Genomic DNA, 20678 nt, shown 5'->3' on the forward strand with positions numbered 1-20678 from the left:
TGCATTTTCTCTCCTCTTTCCTTTTTCCATGATGGCACACAATAACTTTGTCTTTCAATAACTTAAAACAATTCTGAGTCACTGGCTCCTTAAAAACAAAATACATCTTGATCCAGGAAGCTTGCCATTTCATAAATATTTACCCCAATGCACTACCCTGCTTTGAAGGGGGGATGGTGAGCTCCCGATTGACAAGTAACTTCTGAGCAGAAAGAGGGAGGAGACCTCTCATGTCAGCGAGGAAAAAGGTGCTACGTTGTCCCCACATTCACTCTCTCCTGTGGAGGCTCTTCCCCACCAGCCAAAAAGCACACGACAAAGGCAGTCATCATTCATCACTGTTTTCTTTCTCTCGGTCAATCTCTGTCTCAGACACACACACACACACACACACACACACACACACACACACACACACACAAACATGCACGCATACTCACCCTGCACTCACCCTCTCACTCCCCGCTTGCATACTTTCAATGGCTCCCCAGTACTCGCGGGGAAAGAGATCAAAACCTGCACTTGGCCCTTAAAAGGCCACTGGAGATCTCTCCAGCCTCCAGCTCAACTACACATCTCCACTGGCCCTGCTGAGCTTCTCACTGGGCCTCTGTACTGAGCTAAAAAGGATAGAGGAAGGAAGACTGAGGACTAGATGAAGATTCCAGCTTCCTTCTTAAGAACCACCGTGGTCAAGAAGACAGTGGGGATACTCTAGCCAGTAAAGAGAAAGGTAGCTGACTATAGTTCTGTATCTGCTTTGGTGTCAAAAGATAACGCAGACTTCCGGGTAAGATGGCGGAAGAGTAAGACGCCCCACGGATACACCAGAAATACAGCTACACGTGGAACAACTCCTACAGAACACCTACTGAACGCTGGCAGAAGACCCCAGACTTCCCAAAAGGCAAGAAACTCCCCACATACCTGGGTAGGGCAAAGCGGAGAGATTCCCGCACAGAGGAGCGGTGCCGAGCGGCACTCACCAGCCCGAGAGGCTTGTCTGCTCGCCCGCCGGGGCGCACAGCGCTGGAAGCTGAGGCTCGGGCTTCGGTCAGAGCGCAGGGAGAGGACTGGGGCTGGCGGCGAAAACTCAGCCTGAAGGGGGCTAATGTGCCACAGCTAGCCGGGAGGGAGTCCGGGAAAACTCTGGAGCTGCCGAAGAGGCAAGAGACTTTTTCTTCCCTCTTGGTTTCCTGGTGCGCGAGGAGAGGGGATTAAGAGCGCTGCTTAAAGGGGCTCCACAGACGGGCGCGAGTCGCGACTGAAAGCGCGGAGCCCAGTGACGGGCGTGGGACGCTGGGGCTGCTGCTGCCGCCGCCAAGAAACCTGTGTGCGAGCGCAGGTCACTGCCCACACCGCCCTTCCGGGAGCCTGTGCAGCCCGCCACTGCCGGGGTCCCGGGATCCAGGGGCGGCTTCCCTGGGAGAACGCACGGCGCGCCTCGGGATGGTGCAACGTCACACCGACCTCTGCCGCTGCAGGCTCGCCCCGCACTCCGTGCCCCTCCCTCCCGCCCGGCCTGAGTGAGCCAGAGTCCCCGAAGAGGCTGCTCCTTTAACCCTGTCCTGGCTGAGCGAAGAACAGACGCCCTCCGGCGACCTACACGCAGAGGCGGGGCCAAATCCAAAGCTGAGACCCAGGAGCTGTGAGAACAAAGAAGAGAAAGGGAAACCTCTCCCAGCAGCCTCAGAAGCAGCGGATTAAAGCTCCACAATCAACTTCATGTACCCTGCATCTGTGGAATAGACAACACATCATCCCAAATTGAGGAGCCCGGAGTCAGTGCTGTGCCTCTGAGGTGGAAGAGCCAACTTCAGGACACTGGTCCACAAGAGACCTCCCAGCTCCACATAATATCAAACGGCAAAAATCTTCCAGAGATCTCCATCTCAACACCAGCACCCAGCTTCACTCAACGACCAGCAAGCTACAGTGCTGGACACCCTAAGCCAAACAACTAGCAAGACAGGAACACAACACCACCCATTAGCAGAGAGGTGGCCTAAAATCATAAAAAGTCCGCAGACACCCCAAAACACACCACCAGACGTGGACCTGCCCACCAGAAAGACAAGATCCAGCCTCATCCACCAGAACACAGGCACTAGTCCCCTCCACCAGGAAGCCTACACAACCCACTAAACCAACCTTAGCCACTGGGGACAGACACCAAAAACAACGGGAACTACGAACCTGCAGCCTGCAAAAAGGAGACCCCAAACACAGTAACATAAGCAAAATGAGAAGACAGAAAAACACACAGCAGGAGAAGGAGCAAGATAAAAACCCACCAGACCTAACAAATGAAGAGGTAATAGGCAGTCTACCTGAAAAAGAATTCAGAATAATGATGGTAAAGATGATACAAGATTCTATTTCCCAGATCCAAAATCTTGGAAATAGAATAGACAAAATGCAAGAAACAGTTAACAAGGACCTAGAAGAACTAAAGATGAATCAAGCATCGATTAAAAACACAATACATGAAATGAAAAATACTCTAGATGGGATCAATAGCAGAATAACTGAGGCAAAAGAACGGATAAGTGAGGTGGAAGATAAAATAGTGGAAATAACTGCTGCAGAGCAAAATAAAGAAAAAAGAATGAAAAGAACAGAGAACAGTCTCAGAGACCTCTGGGACAACATTAAACGCACCAACATTCGAATTATAGGGGTTCCAGAAGAAGAAGAGAAAAAGAAAAGGACTGAGAAAATATTTGAAGGGATTATAGTTGAAAACTTCCCCAATATGGGAAAGGAAATAGTTAATCAAGTCCAAGAGGCACAGAGAGTCCCATACAGAATAAATCCAAGGAGAAATACGCCAAGACACATATTAATCAAACTGTCAAAAATTAAACACAAAGAAATCATATTAAAAGCAGCAAGGCAAAAACAACAAATAACACACAAGGGAATCCCCATCAGGATAACAGCTGATCTCTCAGCAGAAACTCTACAAGCCAGAAGGGAGTGGCAGGACATAATTAAAGTGATGAAGGAGAAAAACCTGCAACCAAGATTACTCTACCCAGCAAGGATCTCATTCAGATTTCATGGAGAAATTAAAACGTTTACAGACAAGCAAAAGCTGAGAGAGTTCAGCACCACCAAACCAGCTTTACAACAAATGCTAAAGGAACTTCTCTAGGCAAGAAACACAACAGAAGGAAAAGAACTACAATAACAAACCCAAAACAATTAAGAAAATGGGAATAGGAACATACATATCGATAATTACCTTAAATGTAAATGGACTAAATGCTCCCACCAAAAGATACAGATTGGCTGAATGGATACAAAAACAAGACCCATATATATGCTGTCTACAAGAGACCCACTTCAGACCTAGAGACACATACAGACTGAAAGTAAGGGGATGGAAAAAGATATTCCATGCAAATGGAAACCAAAAGAAAGCTGGAGTAGCAATTCTCAAATCAGACAAAATAGACTTTAAAATAAAGACTACTAGAAGAGACAAAGAAGGACACTACATAATGATCAAGGGATCGATCCAAGAAGAAGATATAACAATTGTAAATATTTATGCACCCAACATAGGAGCACCTCAATACATAAGGCAAATACTAACAGCCATAAAAGGAGAAATCGACAGTAACACACTCATAGTAGGGGACTTTAACACCCCACTTTCACCAATGGACAGATCATCCAAAATGAAAATAAATAAGGAAACACAAGCTTTAAATGATACATTAAACAAGATGGACTTAATTGATATTTATAGGACATTCCATCCAAAAACAACAGAATACACATTTTTCTCAAGTGCTCATGGAACATTCTCCAGGATAGATCATATCTTGGGTCACAAATCAAGCCTTGGTAAATTTAAGAAAATTGAAATTGTATCAAGTATCTTTTCCGACCACAATGCTATGAGACTAGATATCAATTACAGGAAAAGAGCTGTAAAAAAATACAAACACATGGAGGCTAAACAATACACTACTTAATAACGAAGTGATCACTGAAGAAATCAAAGAGGAAATTTAAAAATACCTAGAAACAAATGACAATGGAGACACGACGACCCAAAACCTATGGGATGCAGCAAAAGCAGTTCTAAGAGGGAAGTTTATAGCAATACAATCCCACCTTAAGAAACAGGAAACATCTCGAATAAACAACCTAACCTTGCACCTAAAGCAATTAGAGAAAGAAGAACAAAATCATCCCAAAGTTAGCAGAAGGAAAGAAATCATAAAAATCAGATCAGAAATAAATGAAAAAGAAATGAAGGAAACGATAGCAAAGATCAATAAAACTAAAAGCTGGTTCTTTGAGAAGATAAACAAAATTGATAAACCATTAGCCAGACTCATCAAGAAAAAAAGGGAGAAGACTCAAATCAATAGAATTAGAAATGAAAAAGGAGAAGTAACAACTGACACTGCAGAAATACAAAAGATCATGAGAGATTACTATAAGCAACTCTATGCCAATAAAATGGACAACCTGGAAGAAATGGACAAATTCTTAGAAATGCACAACCTGCCAAGACTGAATCAGGAAGAAATAGAACATATGAACAGACCAATCACAAGCACTGAAATTGAAACTGTGATAAAAAATCTTCCAACAAACAAAAGCCCAGGACCAGATGGCTTCACAGGCGAATTCTATCAAGCATTTAGAGAAGAGCTAACACCTATCCTTCTCAAACTCTTCCAAAATATAGCAGAGGGAGGAACACTCCCAAACTCATTCTACGAGGCCACCATCACCTTGATACCAAAACCAGACAAGGATGTCACAAAGAAAGAAAACTACAGGCCAGTATCACTGATGAACATAGATGCAAAAATCCTCAACAAAATACTAGCAAACAGAATCCAACAGCACATTAAAAGGATTGTGCACCATGATCAAGTGGGGTTTATTCCAGGAATGCAAGGATTCTTCAATATACGCAAATCAGTCAACGTGATACACCATATTAACAAATTGAAGGAGAAAAACCATATGATCACCTCAATAGATGCAGAGAAAGCTTTCGACAAAATTCAACACTCATTTATGATAAAAACCCTGCAGAAAGTAGGCATAGAGGGAACTTTCCTCAACATAATAAAGGCCATATATGACAAACCCACAGCCAGCATCGTCCTCAATGGTGAAAAACTGAAACCATTGCCACTAAGATCAGGAACAAGACAAGGTTGCCCACTCTCACCACTCTTATTCAACCTAGTTTTGGAAGTTTTAGCCACAGCAATCAGAGAAGAAAAGGAAATAAAAGGAATCCAAATTGGAAAAGAAGAAGTAAAGCTGTCACTGTTTGCAGATGACATGATACTATACATAGAGAATCCTAAAGATGCTACCAGAAAACTACTAGAGTTAATCAATGAATTTGGTAAAGTTGCAGGATACAAAATTAATGCACAGAAATCTCTGGCATTCCTATATACTAATGATGAAAAATCTGAAAGTGAAATCAAGGAAACACTCCCATTTACCACTGCAACAAAAAGAATAAAATATCTAGGAATAAACCTACCTAAGGAGACAAAAGACCTGTATGCAGAAAATTATAAGACACTGATGAAAGAAATTAAAGATGATACAAATAGATGGAGAGATGTACCATGTTCTTGGATTGGAAGAATCAACATTGTGAAAATGACTCTACTACCCAAAGCAATCTACAGATTCAATGCAATCCCTATCAAACTACCACTGGCATTTTTCACAGAACTAGAACAAAAAATTTCACAATTTGTATGGAAACCCAAAAGACCCCGAATAGCCAAAGCAATCTTGAGAACGAAAAATGGAGCTGGAGGAATCAGGCTCCCTGACTTCAGACTATACTACAAAGCTACAGTAATCAAGACAGTATGGTACTGGCACAAAAACAGAAAGATAGATCAATGGAACAGGATAGAAAGCCCAGAGTTAAACCCACGGACATATGGTCACCTTATCTTTGATAAAGGAGGCAGGAATGTACAGTGGAGAAAGGACAGTCTCTTCAATAAGTGGTGCTGGGAAAACTGGATAGGGACATGTAAAAGTATGAGATTAGATCACTCCCTAACACCATACACAAAAATAAGCTCAAAATGGATTAAAGACCTAAATGTAAGGCCAGACACTATCAAACTCTTAGAGGAAAACATAGGCAGAACACTCTATGACATAAATCACAGCAAGATCCTTTTTGACCCACCTCCTAGAGAAATGGAAATAAAGACAAAAATAAACACATGGGACCTAATGAAACTTAAAAGCTTTTGCACAGCAAAGGAAACCATAAACAAGACCAAAAGACAACCCTCAGAATGGGAGAAAATATTTGCAAGTGAAGCAACTGACAAAGGATTAATCTCCAAAATTTATAAGCAGCTCATGCAGCTCAATAACAAAAAAGCAAACAACCCAATCCAAAAATGGACAGAAGACCTAAATAGACATTTCTCCACAGAAGATATACAGACTGCCAACAAACACATGAAAGGATGCTCAACATCTTTACTCATTAGAGAAATGCAAATCAAAACTACAATGAGATATCATCTCACACCAGTCAGAATGGCCATCATCAAAAAATCTAGAAACAATAAATGCTGGAGAGGGTGTGGAAAAAAGGGAACACTCTTGCACTGCTGGTGGGAATGTGAATTGGTACAGCCACTATGGAGAACAGTATGGAGGTTCCTTAAAAAAGTAAAAATAGAACTACCATATGACCCAGCAATCCCACTACTGGGCATATACCCTGAGAAAACCATAATTCAAAAAGAGACATGTACCAAAATGTTCATAGCAGCCCTATTTACAATAGCCCGGAGATGGAAACAACCTAAGTGTCCATCATCGGATGAATGGATAAAGAAGATGTGGCACATATATACAATGGAATATTACTCAGCCATAAAAAGAAATGAAATTGAGCTATTTGTAATGAGGTGGATAGACCTGGAGTCTGTCATACAGAGTGAAGTAAGTCAGAAAGAGAAAGACAAATACTGTATGCTAACACATATATATGGAATTTAAGAAAAAAAAATGTCATGAAGAACATAGGGGTAAGACAGGAATAAAGACACAGACCTACTAGAGAATGGACTTGAGGATATGGGGAGGGGGAAGGGTAAGCTGTGACAAAGTGAAAGAGCGGCATGGACATATATACACTACCAAACGTAAGGTAGATAGCTAGTGGGAAGCAGCCGCATAGCACAGGGAGATCAGCTCGGTGCTTTGTGACCGCCTGGAGGGGTGGGATAGGGAGGGTGGGAGGGAGACACAAAAGGGAGGGGATATGGAAACATATGTATATGTATAACTGATTAAATTTGTAAAAAAAAAAAAGACAGTGGGGAAGAAACATCTTTTTTCAAAGAAAAAAAAAATAGGCATCGTCAACACTTTATTAATATGTCTTCCTCCACTTAATGTACCACGAAAAATTCCCCATGGTATCTTCTGGATAGAAATAAACTGAGATGAGTACACAAAAAACTTAAGCCTTAAAAGCAACTTCAGTTTTCTCCTTAACACATAACCATTCGCCCAAGGGCTGTCTTCAAGCCCACAACAATGACAAGTGGGAGAGATTTTGTTGGTTCTCACCACCGGGAAACTCTTTTCTCCAAACTTGTCAACTCCAGAAGGAAAAGAGAAAGGGAGAGCCGACTGCAGAACACAGCGAGGTCCCACCATGGGAAAGCCAATCTGTGTGTAGTCACACTCGCACTCGGGGTAGACTATTCCCTCTTACAGTGGAACAAATGCAAGCCACAGCTGACTCATCAACAAATCACCCTGCCTAACCCCAGAGGAAGATGGGCTTTCGGTTGGGAATGAAATGCAAGACATCTTCCTCATGACATGCAAAAATCAAGGCCTCTAGGACTATCGCTCTTCTGATCTCTGGGGGAACAAGGGTGTTTACTGATGAGCAGCCAACAAAAAGAGGAGGTGCTATGCTTCATTGTGATCAAACCTCAGTGGCTCAAACCAAAGTAACATATTGTTTGGGACTATCACATGATAACTAGTGCCATTTCATTTTCCTCTTCCTGGGCACACAGGAAGATTACGTTGCCCTATTTTCCTGACTGTTAGGTTGGGACCATGTGTCTGATTTCTGGTCCACGGATGGGAGCAGAAGCAAGGTGCACCACTTCCAAGCCTGACCAAAGAATCAACTGTGCCCCCTGTTCTTCATCCCCCGAGACCGTGGAGACCCCATGTTCTTGTGGCAAATACAGGATGGAGAAGGTTCCAGGGGCACATACAGACATGAAGGGAGCATGACATACACCTTTATTATGTTAAGCTACCAAAATTTGCAGGTTGTTGGTCACAGCAGCTAGTACAACACATCCTGACTAATATACTTTACACCTTATTACAGTCTTCATTAGGATTTCCTTGAATACATACTTATTTTTGGCTTAGTCTCCACCATGGGACCATGTCTTGACATTCTGTGTATCCCCTTTTAGAAAAGACCGGCCACCATGTCTTCCAATAAATGGTTGTTGACAGAGTGACAAATGACCAATCAATTAAGAGGGAAAGCATTCACGTGACAGTTAACTTTTTCAGTAATCACCCTAGGCCAGATATGACAAATGAGGACTCTGTTCTCATGAGGCCCGCAGGAAACAACAATACAAGCAAGTGGGAAAGATGAACACACAGATTTGACCTAAGCACAACAGGTCAGTAAAGGCTGCATGTTAGAAATGATCTGGAAGCCTAAGACATTAAAAAGATGAGCAGAACTTAGCCAGGGAGGAGGGGCTGGGTGGAGGGTGAAGAGAGCAATTCTATGATTCTCTTGGTCAAAACAGACAAACACAAACACCGGGCCTGAAAAATAATCTATCTTCTGTCTTCTACAATGACTTTAAAAATATAACGTGGGAGTACCAGGACTTCCAAACCAAAAATGAGGCCAAATACATTGAGTAATACAGAAATAAAAGAACGCCATTACCCTCTGCTAAGTGTCTCAACGGTGTAACTTAAGACAAAACACTTGTTTTTCTTCCACCGACAGGGAGAAAAGAGTGGGCTAGTCACACTAAAACTGCTTTTCTAAATTATCAGAGAAAATAATAGCAGGAGAAACGAGGCAGTTCACAGACCGCACCACTATTCCTTCTTAAATATTCATTTGTCTCCTTTCTATAAATATCAGAATGATCCCTCAAAAAAAACCACAGAAAACAAAAACAAAGTGGGTTTTGTTTATTATTTAAATCCATAAACTCATGAGGATAGAGCACGTAGAACAGGGTCGAGAGACCCAGCTTCTCATCAGCACAGGATCAGCACTGAGCTGTAGCTTTTAACTGGGCCCCCTCATCTGCAGACTGAGAACAGTGAGTTTGGAGAACTGAAAAGTCCTTTCTGGCACTAGTATGTCATAAAGGGGTTTTCAAACTCACATGCTCATCACAATCACCTGGAGGCTCATTAAAACAGGACTGCTGGGCCCTAACCCCAGAGTTTCTGATTCAGTAAGGCTGCGGTAAGGCCAGAAAATTTACATTTCTGTCTCCAGGTGATGCTGCCGCTGCAGCTGCTTGGAGGACTGTGCCCCAAAGTCCTCTGCTTCCAAACTGCCTGTCCGTGCACATCTGGACGCCCAGGTGGAAGACGGTCTTCTCCTAACCAGGACCAGCCGAGTCTGTACCGGGTGGGGACTCTTTCTGGGTCCCTTGCCCAACCTCTGGGGACCAAGACCTTAGCCTCTCTCCCAAGGAAGTCTACTCTCAGGAAAATACCTGAAGCTCTGCAATCCTGTCCCCGGCAGCCGTCCATGTGGTTTATTCTGACCTCAGAATCAGAAGTGGCTGCCTTCGAGGGCTTTGCATCAGTCTCAAAAGAAGACCCAGACCTTTGCCATGTCATGTAGGGCCCAACTTCCAGCTCCAACCTCTCCCATACCATCCTCACCCACCCACCCTTATTCCTGCTAATGACCTTCTGTTCCCACACAATACTCTTATAACTCTGAGGCTTAGGTCTCATCATTCTCTCTGCCTAGAAAGTTCTTCCTACAGCTCTTTGTATATGGAGATCATTTTTAACCTTTAGACCTTAAATCAAAAACCATCTCGAATCTGAAAACTCCTAGTCCTAAAACTATGAAAAAAAAAAAACCCCAAAACAAAATACCACCTCTTCCATGCTGCCTTCCCTGATCAGACCATCTAAGTGACCCTCTCAAGGTATGGGCCGTATACCGTTTCCTTCATGTATTTTTATTCTACGTAAGTACATTGCTCCTTCATTCCATTATTGACTCTCTCTGCCTCCCTCTACTCAAAGGCAAAGTCTGTGAGACCAAGGGTCTGTTGTGCTCCCTTCCCCTCTCTGTAACACTCACACAAAGCACAATGACTGTCATACGGCAGACACTCAAGAGATAATTTGTCGCATGCAGGAATGACTACATTAATTATCCTATTCTGTCTTTTAATTTAAAAAAAAAACCTAAGGAAAAGCCAATAACTATAAGCTATAATATCACAAGTTCCAGAGCCCAGAGTGATGTGTAATGGCATGTGATAAGACTAAAGTTACAGGAACGAAGCATCTGTGCCACAATTTCAGGCTTGAGAAACTGAAGTGGGTCCAGGGCTGGGGAGAAACTTGGCCGTACATCTCAAAGCACCCCCAAGAGGCCTGCCCTGTCCTCTACAAGCCATCCCATATCATTTCTGCAAGGCTGGGCCCATAACCCCTAGACGTCTTGAACTTCTTTCTAATGTCACCCCATTCCTGCTGCCAGGTGCAAAGGGAAAGAAAGTTCTTTGCAAGCTGAGCTCCCCTACCCTGGTGGACTCTGAAAAACCACTTGTAAGTGGTATATGTTAACCACAGTTCGTAATTTTGTCACAGGTGTTTGACTAAAAAGGGGACAAAGCCTTTTAAGATAGTCTGCCTCTATTATGTCATTGTGTATATTCCGCGCCACACCTACAAGCTAACACAGTCCTTTTGTTCTATGCCATGGCAACCAAGAGAGGTAATGCTGCATAATTTGCTAGGGGCATCCTACAGGCTCAAAAATATGCACGCCTTGGAGGGGGTGGTGGTGGGATGAATTGGGAGATTGGGATTGACATGTATACACTAATATATATAAAATAGATAACTAATAAGAACCTGCTGTATAAAAAAATAAAATAAAATTCAAAAATTCAAAAAAAAAAAGTTCACGCCTTTACCAAAAAAAAAAAAGTTAAAGTAGAATTTTAACACAACTTGTCATAACAGCTGACACCCATACACTGAGGAGGAAATCAAATGATGTGAGCTGTACCTGGCAGTTCAACAGAATACAGGATAAATACTTTTCACAAGGCAGCCAAACCATCAGTGAGAAGTTTTCTATAATTATTTTTCAAAAATCGTTAACATCTCTCTTAAGATTTTTACCAGCCTGGTGGGGTGAAATCAGTGCCAATTCTGGATTGGACACTAATTTACTTATTGTGCAGACTTAGAAAAGTCATTGTCTGAAACACACTGTACGGAGAAGACTTGATGAATTCAATTATTCCAAAGGTTCCTTCCAGTCCAGACTCTTTGAATCTATGACGTAGTTTCTGGATTTCCACCTTAGGTGGACAGACACAAGGAAAAGGGCCAGCTCACCTCTGCCCCCCACCCCCCTGCCCCATTATAAAACAAATACTGTGAGAACGGCCAGCCTTTATCACAAGCTAAGGTGTGGCGTGGCTATACTCCGGTTTCTTGTATCTGTTCAAATAAAGTTATGTTTCCAGGTACTGCAGGAGGGTGAGTTGATGTAGTAATTACCTGTTACTCTTGACAAGTAAGGTAATTAATGTAGCAAAATACCACTGCAATGTGTGTAAATTTAGACCACCATAATTAAAGCACCCGTCTGTTCAACAAAATGTTCAATTAAGAAAAAATATCGACGGTGCACATTTTTGGAAATTAGAAAACGTATGGAATGAATGAATGTCTCTTAGTTGACATCCGTTTCTAGAATGCTTTCACAGCAGGGAGCACGCATAAAGGCTTATAACGGAGTAACTTCCACTAAAACACAGAATATTTTTGTACATAACACTATTAAGACAAGAGTCTCTTGTGGAAGTATGTTACTGAGCATTCTCATTCTATGTCACATATGCAAGTCAGAAAATGAACTTCAGGAGGATCTGAACTCCCAAACGATAGCAAGTAGCAAAAAGCTGAAAAGTTATTATTGTGCAACAACCCAAGGAACAGGGCTGCCCTCAAGCATCATAACCTGACAGTACGATTACCTACTTGCCAATATTAAAGAGCTAGAGATACTAAACACACCCTGGGCAAATAAAACAGCTGCCAACTTCCTGGCCCTCCTTGAACAGAGAGACAATGGTATGAAAGTTTGCTTCATTATCTTTTACTCTGGTTTCTTCCTGTGTCTACCAGTCATTTTTTTTCTTTTATGGAAGTATAGTTGATTTACAATGTTGTGTTCATTTCTGTGTAGAGCAAAGCGATTCAGCTATATATATTTATATATATCACACACACACTTTGTCAAGTTCTTTCCCACTGTGGTTTATTACAGGATATTGAATGTAGTTCCCTGTGCTGTACAGTAGGACCTTGCTGTTTACTTGTTTTGCATACAGTAGTTTGTATCCGCTATTCCCAAACTCCTAATTTATCTCTCCCATCCCACCCACCCCCTTTCCCATTTGGTTTGTTTTCCGTGTCTGTGAGTCTGTTTCTGTTTCAGACCCAAAGGTTAACATGTTGAACAAGAAGGCTTCTAGGTCCTTCACTTGAAGGAAAGCTGATGTCCTTGCTAATCTGCTTGAGAACATCTCTAGCCACGTAAAGAGTCAAAGGCCCAAAGAAATTAAACCAGAACTGCCATAAGACAGAGACAAAAAGAAGTCATCAGTTACCAGGTCAGGAGAAAAGTAGTTACCTCTAAATCTGATCACAGAAAAAAAAAAAAAAAAAAAAAAGAGCTCACTGATATCTACATGGAGAAGTGGGAAACGAGTCAGGGGTTCTTTTTGAGAAGGAAATCCCAGGGGTTTTTCTCTTAATTCTTCTACTCAGATAAATTCAGAGGAAGACACAACAAGTTGGCCTAAGTAAAGAAACAGCTAGAATCCAGACAGACTAAACAGTGTGATATGGGAAAGAAACACTATATGATTTCAGTGTCACTTAATGGTGTATACACTTGCTTTTGGTCTTGTTTTCACATTTTTGTATAGTATATCTTACCTTGGGAGATAGATAAATCTAGAGAGAAGTAACTAAAAGGCACATTCAAGTGACTTCACAGTTTATTATATTAAATTAAGCCCTAAATGTTCTATATCTGAGAACTTGGATGTATCCCCAAGTAAAGAATAAAAAGTACAAGGAGACATTCTAGATCTAAACATGATGAGGAAATGAAATGGTTTCTCCAACTAAAATACTCTGATTTCACACTTGGAAATAATAACAATGATCTTACAAGGACGAGGATGAAGAAATCACTTGCTCTAGCTGTTGACAAAAATAAGGCTAGAAGATCGCAGCAGCGAAGAGGATTTTGTAAAAGTATCCTTAGAACTTACATTACCTGGTGGGCACTGGAGTATTAACTTCTAAAATGAACTTTTTTTTTTTAGAGCGGAGGGGGTGAGGGGATGAGTGAAATAGGTGAGGGAGATTATGAGGTACAAACTTCCAGTTACAAAATTAATGAGTCACAGGGATGAAATGTACAGCATGGGGAATATAGTCAATAATAATGTAATGTCTTTGTATGGTGACAGATGGTAACTAGACTTAGCGTGGTGATCATTTTGAAATGTGTAGAATTATCCAATCACTATGTTATACACCAGGAACTAACATAGTGCTGTCAGTCAATTACACCTCAAAAACGAATAAACATAGAAGAAAAGAACAGATTTGTGGTCACCAGGGGTGGGGGAGGGGGTCTAGGTGGGGAGAGGGGGAATTGGATGAAGGTGGTCAAAAGGTACAAACTTCCAGTTACAAAATAAGTAAGCACTAGGGATGTAATATACAACATGATTAATATAATTAACACTGCTGTTAGATATGAAAAAGCTGCTAAGAGAGTAAGTCCAAAGAGTTCTCATCACTAGGCAGAAATTTTTTTTCTTTTTCTTTTTTTATTGGTATCTCTATGAGATGATGGAGGTTCACTAAACTTACTGTAGTAATTATTTCATGATGTATGTAAGTCAAATCATTATGCTGTACACCTTAAACTTAGCATTCTGTGTCAACTATATCTCAACAAACCCGGAAGAAAAAAAAGAAAATAAATTATTTGTAAAGAAGTCTCATAGTTAGAAAGGATGCTAAATCTAATTATGGTAGGGACGGGGGGAAAGGGGGGACATGAACTGAGGATCTGATGCAAGATTCATGGAATGCAAACTAAAATGTCTGTTTCTCCAATGCTGAATGAACCATCCAAAGAAGACAGGGCAGTCAATACTGTTCTTATTCACTGGGTGAATTTATGGAGGATGAAACTCCCAAAAGCAATTATTTCAAAGATTACATTGGATGGCATCTGATGGGCTATGTAATATTACAAAATATCACAAAACCATTTCACATCGATTCTATCACTGCATCCTCACAAACCATTGAGATAATAAGATTAATTCCATCTTATAGACAAGTAAAGTAAGGCCCAGAAGCAGCAAACTGGTATGGCTGAGTTCCCAAAAGCTACTGTACTGGAACAATTTGTTCTCCTTGGAATGGGATAAATGTATTCCTTGGCACTACTGAATCAATTCATAGACAGTATTTGAAAAATATGTCGCCTTAGTACTTAAGAGCTGTGACTTGCATCTTAAAATGTGTACCTTAAAATTACCAGAAATACTGGTTGGTATGTTCCAAAGCAAATGGTAATGTAAGTTATCAGTATAAGTTTTCCCAACACAAGTTGGGGAAAAGTTCTGATTCCAAATTTTGTAATTTAGCCATTTAGTTAAAAAAAAAAATCAAAAAGAAACCAACCTGGAACTGGAACTTGTGATCCTATGAACCCAAAACAGCTTAAGTAGTCAGTTATGTCTAGAATTTGCTTTATCCCAAAAGAGGGCTCAAGGAAAACCACACCACCATCTTCAACTTCCAACTTTATATAAATGAGTTCTTGACTTCCCTTTCTTATTTTTATTTTATTTATTTTTGGTTGCATTGGGTCTTTGCTGCTGTGTGCGGGTTTTCTCTAGGTGGGGCGAGTGGGGGCTACTCTTCATCGTGGTGCGTGGGCTTCTCATTGCGGTGGCTTCTCTTTGTTGGGGAGCACGGGCTTGTTGTGGCACGCAGGCTTCAGGAGTTGTGGTGCATGGGCTCAGTAGTTGTGGTGCGTGGGCTCTAGAGCACAGGCTCAGTAGTTGTGGCACACGGGCTTAGTTGCTCTGCGGCATGTGGGATCTTCCCGGACCTGGGCTCGAACCTGTGTCCCCTGCGTTGGCAGGTGGATTCTTAACCACTGTGCTACCAGGGAAGCCCCTTGACTTCACTTTCTTTTAAGCTTTTCCTCTTGACTCTTCAATGGCATCATGCTATGGTCCTCTTTCATCTCCCAGACAGCATCTGAGAATCATGGGGCTGGGGGATGGCTTTTCCAGGTCACATACATCCTCCAGACGTAGAAGCTGATGCAAGAAATTGAAAAAAGGTGACAGGTAGCAAAAGAAGGGAGGACAGAGGAGTATCTAATGATACCTGTCATATTTATTCACCTTTTACCTATAGAAACTTGAAACTGAGCGACATGCAGAAAAGATTCTTCATCCTTTTTCATTCTCAAAATTAATAAAAACTAGAGGAAAAAACTAAATGGTGAATGGGTAAGCAGGAACATCTGAATTGATGATAAGGTGTTAAAATGTGTGAGTCAACGTTTCCTGGATTTGGTAAAGCAACTTTAACAGACTTCAGGGGGCCAGAGTCACTGATATGAAGGTACCCAAATTCTGATCTCATATGGGCTGCACGCACTGCCTTTTTACATAAGAGAAAATAATTTTAAATCAGACAGGAAAAACGTAGAAAGGTGAGACGGATAGTAACTCCTAGATTGAAATATCCTCTACATGGGCTTCCCTGGTGGCGCGGTGGTTGAGAGTCCGCTTGCCAATGCAGGGGACACGGGTTCGTGCCCGGTCCGGGAAGATCCCACATGCCGCGGAATGGCTGGGCCTGTGAGCCATGGCCGCTGAGCCTGCGCGTCCGGAGCCTGTGCTCCGCAACGGGAGAGGCCACAACAGTGAGAGGCCCACGTACCGCAAAAAAAAAAAAAAAAAAAAAAAAAAAAAATCCTCTGCGACTTAACTTCGACCTAGGCAGCCAGCAGAAGAAGAATAATCGGAACTACTTTTATCTAATTAGGTAAATAAATATCACAGAAAGGAAATATTTTTTACTTACTATGTACTGTGCTCAGAACTGTTTTTGCATAAGCCCATGCAACCCCTAAGCATCTGATAAACTAGAATATTTTCAATTCCTGAAGTGAGGGAGGTGATTTTTCACCTGCATTTTCAAATGAGAAAATTGAGGCTTAAAAAGATGAAATAACTTTCCCAAGGTCACAAAGTTACTAAGTAGCTTAGCCAGAATTTGAAACCAGATCTCTCTTCCCAACTTGGGTAATTACTTGACAGTTATACTACCGCACTTAAGAACATATCAGCTAATACTTCTGGTATAAGGTTTCCTGGTTCATGTTGATCCTGGAAAGTACAGCAACTTGACAAAACAACTTTAAGAAGTGTGCTTTGAACTAAAAATCATTTTTTTGCTGGTAACATGAAGAGTGATTATTTTTCAGGTTACAGTAGTAATAATTATTATCCTATGAATGCTATATAGAAATGCTTCCCCAGAATTTGGTAGACTTACCTATCACAGTGCAAAGCAAAATATTCCACTATTGTTGCCATCTAAAGTCTCCTACCCTCCAGACGTTTATCTCAAGTTATGAGATGAAGCCACACTGGTGCTAGCTTTCGAACATAGAATTCTGTCAAGAAATAACTCAAGGATTCCTGTCCAAACCATATGTAAAGTAGAACCCATACAGCCCAAGAAAATAAAAAGCCTGTATTTGAGGTTTATCACTGAATGAGCCACCACAAAGCGACAGAAAGCAGTTGGATAAGGAGACACTATGCTGGGTCACCAATTTCCCTGGTTCCTTTTGCCAAGGGAGAGGAAATACTAACATCAGAAACTTCTGGAATAGAACGATATGACACACAAACACCAAAGAAGCTACTGCTGGGGGATGAACGGGTAACACTACATGATACTCCATGATATATCAGCAAGACGAGAGAGGGTAATGGATTCGTTGGCAAAACATTCAAATTCTCACCAACTTCTGGTCTAAGAAGTTCTTTTCTTCTTTCAGATATTTGCTCCCTTATCAAAAAAGCCATTCTTTCACCCCCATCCTCCCCCATCACTCATCTTGGCTGTTTCTAGCTATGATGTTGAACCCTCTCCCTTTCTCTGCCTCTTGCCTCACTCCTGTGCTATCTGTATCTGTATCTTGATGTTATCTGGGTGATGACTAGAAGAACGACTGGGTAGAACCAAGAGACAAGGCATTATTTCCTGAAGTTCTGGACTTAAACCACTACAATGATTTTGGGTGGTACAGACATGACAACAAATGACACTGGACTGCATCCTTAGTTGTGTTCTTTCAAATTCCAGTGCAACCCTTCTAAGTATGTCAAGGTCAAAGCCTCCTTTGGGTGCTGGTCTGACACCTCACACATGCTGAGGCCCACTTTTAAAAAAAGAGAGAACCTCTCCAGCTCAATACCTTAAGAAGGAGTAGGCAACAGTCTACAGTGAGTTTTTATCATGGGTCAGCAAATGACGGTCTGTGGGCAAACCTGGCCTGCTGCTGCTGATTTTTGTAAAGCCCATGAGATAAGAAGATATTTTATATTTTTGACGGGTTTTGGGGGAAAAATCAAAAGAAAAGTAATATTTCATGAAATAAAAATCAAATTTCCACATCCATAAATAAAGTTTTATTTGAACACAGCCATGCCCGCTCATTTATGTTTTGTTTCCTCCTGATCTGGCGTTACAATGGAGCTGAGTAGCTGCAAAAGGACCATAAAGGCCTGTGAAGCTGAAAATATTTACTACTTGGTCCCTTACCAAAAACTCTGCCAACTCCTGTGTATACCATCATTCTGCCTTCAAAATATTTATTTTAGGTTACCATCGAGCTCCGGTAACTGATACTACTGTTTCTTTAAAGGGATAATGTAAAATCTCCTTTTTAAATAGACTGATTTGTATTCCAGCAAATGAAGGAACTTAAAGGGAAACAGAAGCTCATAAAGTATATAGGTGGTATTTAGGTCAAAATCAGGGAAACCATAAGCAAAGTCATGAAAAACGCCTGAGAAAGGCAAGGAAGTTTGAAAAATAAGAAACCAAGAAGATGGGTGCAGGCAGGGAGGGGTTGGGATACAAAACTAAAGACTATGTAAATAAGACATCCAGACGTAGCGATCTGTCTTCTAAGGTCAGAGTGGAGTCTGAGCTGTGGACCCCTAGTGGACAGGAGGTCAGGCAGGCTACCCAAGAACATCAGGTTGGCCAGCCTCCCCATGGGGAGCAGCAGGGTCTTATTTTACATTCACAGGACCCTGACACACTGGCCAAGAATTCCTCCTCTGGCAATTGGTGAGAGAGTCAGTCCAAAACAACCAACGCTGGGTTAGTCAGGTAAAACAACAGCAAAAGGCCAAGCGGCTCAGCATGAGTCTAGGCCAAATGCTTCAGAGCAAATATCACTTTGCACTGATAAAATATCCAGTATGACCTAAGAAGGGTCCAAGAGCTTTCTTCACTCTGATGGAAATGCTTCCAAGATGCACCAAGCATCAAAGACTTCCTGCATCTTAGAGTAAGTTCACATTACCATCCACACACTTTACACTCTTCAGTGTTTGATATGCACAATGTTTATTCTTTAACAATGAATTTCCTCAACAGCTTGGCTGTATTCTTTTTAGAAATTTCTTCCTGTAAAACAATCTTACATTATTGCGTTTGCCTCTCACTACTCTTACTGAATATGCATCTCTTCTGTGGCCTTTCAACTACACATTTTTCCCCCAAGGTGGTTCCACCAACAACAATTTCTGTTGTTGAGTCATAGACACCATCAGTGTTAAAATTCATCATCTTTTTCTTTCCATATGATTAATGTTTTTAAAACATGCTAGTAAAACGTAAAACTTACCATATCTGAAAAAAAAGCACTTGAAATGCTGGATTTTAAATTGTGGAACGAAGACCAGTACAACTAGAGGTCATTTTTTCCCTCATATCTGCACAGTATTTCAACTGGTCATCACTTCTTAGGTGAATTACAACTCAATTTATCTGCTATTGACTCAGAAGGCTGAGGTTCCCAATTTCTTTTTTAACCACAATGAACTATTTTTATCAAGTTCTAAGCACTCCCACCTACACAGATACTAAGTTTCAGAAGATTCTACCAGCTAAAATTTATTTGTTAAGAATTAATTAATACAGAATATCTACCAAATTGCCAGTCAGAGCTCACAGATTGAAATATCCATCGTCAAAAGCCAAAGACAGTTTGGTTAACCCCTGAGGTGCTATCTCATGCAAATTACTGAATTCACTTCAGGCATTTTGAAACGTAAGAAAACTGGTCAGTGAGGTTTACATTTGAAGCTGTGGCCCCAGCATCCTTTCCTTCAAACCCCTCTCACACAGAACCAAGGGACAGTTGAGGAGTCATAGGGTTCTGGGGAGGTTGACTCCACTTGGCTCTAGTGGTGGAAAAATATTACCTACCATATGCTAATTAGTACATCCCATCTCCCTGGCCATCGGCAGAGTGGAATGTGCTGGAAACTTGTCCAATTAGAGCTTCAGGAATCTGTCCAAAAATCTTAAGAAAAGATTCCCCTTTCCTCTCTCCTGCTTGGCTTGTTCAAGTAAATCTATAGCCCAGCAGCTGCTAGGAACCATCTTACGACTGCACATAGGGGCAGTCTGAAGATAAGTCAGCTCCACTGTGGAAAACAGAGCAAAGAGCCTGATCAAATCTCTCCTGCAGTTCACCCACTAAGGACTTGCCAGTGACACTGGTTAAGCTGCCCGAACTGGACTTTCTGTTGCTTACAACCAAAATCCTCCTAACTTAAATACTGAAAAACTCCACGATTAGACTTCTCAAAGCCCTGGAATTCTAAGACCGCAGGCATTGGGGACCACTGCTCCAGTGATAGATTTAGATGCGGTATCATAATGTGTAAAATAATCAGTAAGTGTGCATTTCGAGGGTGGTGGATATTTTTCAGAGTTTTTGTAACCCCAGGTCAGGGGCATCACCGTGAAAACTATGAAAGATAACGACATCGGGAAACTGCCTGATGTTCCTCATCTAATTATACGATGGCCATGCTGGCCGACACTATTAGGGTGAAGTGACATGAGGAGAAGAGCCGGCTCCAGGTGGCTCAGTAACTGCACATGCTTTCAGCTAGATCTGCAGCAAAAGGCACCACTTAACCATTTCATTAACATCCTTCGTTTCCGGGGGAAAGGGAGAATTCATTATCACAGAAGAC

At 41.6% G+C, this 20678-nt stretch overlaps 1 protein-coding gene across 5 annotated transcripts in view; it reads right to left on the minus strand.

Moving 5' to 3' along the window:
- The window catches only part of FOXP1 (forkhead box P1), a 602050-nt gene that overhangs the window by 385172 nt on the left and 196200 nt on the right, over positions 1-20678 (minus strand). The window lies entirely within an intron of this gene.

The sequence above is a fragment of the Mesoplodon densirostris genome, chromosome 10 (genome assembly GCF_025265405.1).
Source record: "Mesoplodon densirostris isolate mMesDen1 chromosome 10, mMesDen1 primary haplotype, whole genome shotgun sequence".
NCBI lineage: Eukaryota > Metazoa > Chordata > Mammalia > Artiodactyla > Ziphiidae > Mesoplodon > Mesoplodon densirostris.